The following is a 2,887-nucleotide window of genomic DNA, read 5'->3' on the forward strand; positions in this document are numbered from 1 at the left end:
GGAGAGAAAACCATCCAACTAGCCCTAAAGATTGCCAAATGAGAAAAGTGACCTGTGCTATACCTCTGTACTGACTCCTGGACAGTGGCTAATGCCCTATGGGGGTGGTTACAGCAATGGAAGAAGGCCAATTGGCAACGCAGGGGTAAACCCATCTGGGCTGCTGCATTGTGGAAGGACATTGCTGCACGGGTGGAAAACACGACTCTGAAAGTGAGTCACTTTGATGCTCATGTCTAAAGGTCGTGCCACTGAAGAACATCAGAACAGTGAGCAGGTGGATAAGGCTGCCAAGATTGGAATAGCCCAGGTAGACTTGGACTGGGAGCAGAAGGATGAACTATTTATAGCCCGATGGGTCCATGAAACATCAGGACATCTAGGAAGAGATTCAATGTACAGATGGGCTCATGATCGAGGGTGTAACACACAGATAATACAGAAATGCCAAAAATTATGTTTCTCCATTGTTTCTGCCCGTCAAAAACTTCCTACCAAAAATTCTCTGTCAGCTCTCTGCCAGAAATTCTTACCAGGACTTCCCATGGGACTTTTCCTGCCAAAAGATCCTGTCATTGTTTATGGTTATCATATCTCCTTGAACATCTGAACTGGTTATGTGCCAAGAAACCTCCTTTGAACATGTCCCAGTTTAAATGGGACAAGGGTCTTTTGCTGAGGATGGATTAAGAGGAAAAGATCCAAACTTCTTTTTCTAAGCAATTATAAATCTGAAATTAAGAGACTGATTGAAGGAAAACAAATTATGGAAAAGGGAAAACAAAAAAATAACAGCCCTTTATTAAAAGGTATGTGTGTGTTAACAGGAACACGAAAAAACCCCAAGTAAAACAACCAAGCAATACCCCTATACCCACCAATAATCCCCTTCAAGAACAAAACCGATAAACCGGCAAAAGGAAAATTTAAATAGTTCAATTTTTAGCACCCTTTGGTGCAGTTCCAGTCACAGTCAGCAGGGGGCGCCGTCGGGTCACCGGAGATGCAAAATTTGTAATTTCCTGTACCATTCACCAGGTGGCGCTGTTGGGTCACTGGAGGAGTAGAACTTGTAATGTCCAGTGCCCGTCACCAGGCAGCGCTGTGAGATCCTTGATTGCCGCCAGGTGGGGGGAGGGAGGGAGAAGGGGAAGGAAAAACAACAGCAATAAAACAGAAAGTTCTCCCAATGGAAGAAAACTCACGAACTTCAACTGATTAGGGTCCGTTGTAAGCAGGGCCTGCAGCCAGCAACAGCTAACCTGAGAGTAGCAGCAAAAACTCCCCTCCGACAGGAAAGAGACAAAGAAACCCAGCAGTGTCTGCAGCCTGCAGCAGCTCCCCTCCGGGCAGAGAGACTGAGCTCCCCCCCCAGCCTCCACCCCCTTCCAGTCACACACCCCAGTAGCCCTCCCCAACTCCTCCCCCTTCATGGCTAGGAGACTAATCTCTCAGCCATTAGTGACCAGGCCGATTCTTTTGTTCACCTGATGGCTCATCCACAGAGAACACACACAGGGGGGAAGGGAAAGAAAAATTCCTTGCTGAAATCAGAACTGACAGAACACTATAAAACTTGAGGACAAATTTTGGAAAATCAGCGAAGAGGAAAGGGAGAAAGAACTGGTTGCCCCAGGAGTCTCTGCTCACCTCCCCTCACCTTTTCTCCGCCACCGTATGCTGCCTACCTGCCACGGGAGACTGGAAGGCCAATGGCATCCTGGCTTGTGTCAGAAATAGTGTGGATAGCAGGACTAGGGAAGTGATTGTTCCCCTTGGCACTGGTGATGCTGCACCTCAAATCCTGTGTTCAGTTTTGGGCCCCTCACTACAAGAAGGACATTGAATTGCTGGAGCATGTCCAGAGAAGGGCAACAAAACTGGTGGAGGGTCTGTAACATAAGTCCTACAAGGAGCAGCTCAGGGAGCTGGGGTTGTTTGGCCTGGAGAAAAGGAGGCTCAAGGGAGACCTTATTGCCCTCTACAACTACCTGAAAGGGGGTTGTGGCAAAGTGGGTGTCAGTCTCTTCTCCCAGGCAACTAGCGATACGACAAGGGGAAATGGCCTCAAGTTGCACCAGGGGAGGTCCAGGTAGGATATTAGGAAAAATTTCTTCATTGAAGGAGTGGTTAAGCATTGGAACAGGCTCTCCAGGGAAGTGGTGGAGTCACTATCCCTGGAAGTGTTCAAAAAATGATTGGGCATGTCAGTTCACGATATGGTTTAGTGGGCATCGTGATATTAGTCCAAAGGTTGGACCTGATCTTGGAGGTCTTCTCCAACCTTAATGATTCTATGATTTGCTAACTTCTAGTCAACTGGGACCTCCCCAGATAGCCAGGACTGCTGGTAAATGGTTGAAAGTGGCTTCCTCAGTACCCTTGGGTGGATCCCATCTGGCCTCATAGACCTGTACGTGTCTAAGTGGTGTAGCAGGTCACTTACTATTTCCTCTTGGCTTATAGGGGCTTCATTGTCCTTCCTTTCTTGCAGGTCAGGGGGCTGGGTACCTGGAAAACAACCAGTCTTACTATCAAAGACTGAGGCAAAGAAAGCATTAAGTACCTCAGTCTTTTCCTCATCCTTTGTCATTATGTTTCTCCCTGCATCCAAAAAAAAGATGAATATTCTCCTTAGCCCTCCTTTTATTACTTATGTATTTGTAAAAACGTTTTAATTGTCTTTTTTTTTTTTTTTTAGGGAGCCCCCGGTGGTCTAGGGGAAAAGACACTGCACTGTCACTGCAGAGACCCGGGTTCGATTCCCGGTCGGGGCCCCTCCCCGGGCAGATGGAGCTCGTTAGCCCGTAAGGCAATCCATCTACGTCCTGAGGACCTCGCTGCCACCGTCCAAGCGTGCTTGGCCCCGGCAGATGAACCTCAGGAT

The sequence above is a fragment of the Empidonax traillii genome, unplaced genomic scaffold (assembly GCF_003031625.1).
Source record: "Empidonax traillii isolate 1590-97213 ecotype Southwest subspecies unplaced genomic scaffold, ASM303162v1 scaffold942:size440630, whole genome shotgun sequence".
Taxonomy (NCBI): domain Eukaryota; kingdom Metazoa; phylum Chordata; class Aves; order Passeriformes; family Tyrannidae; genus Empidonax; species Empidonax traillii.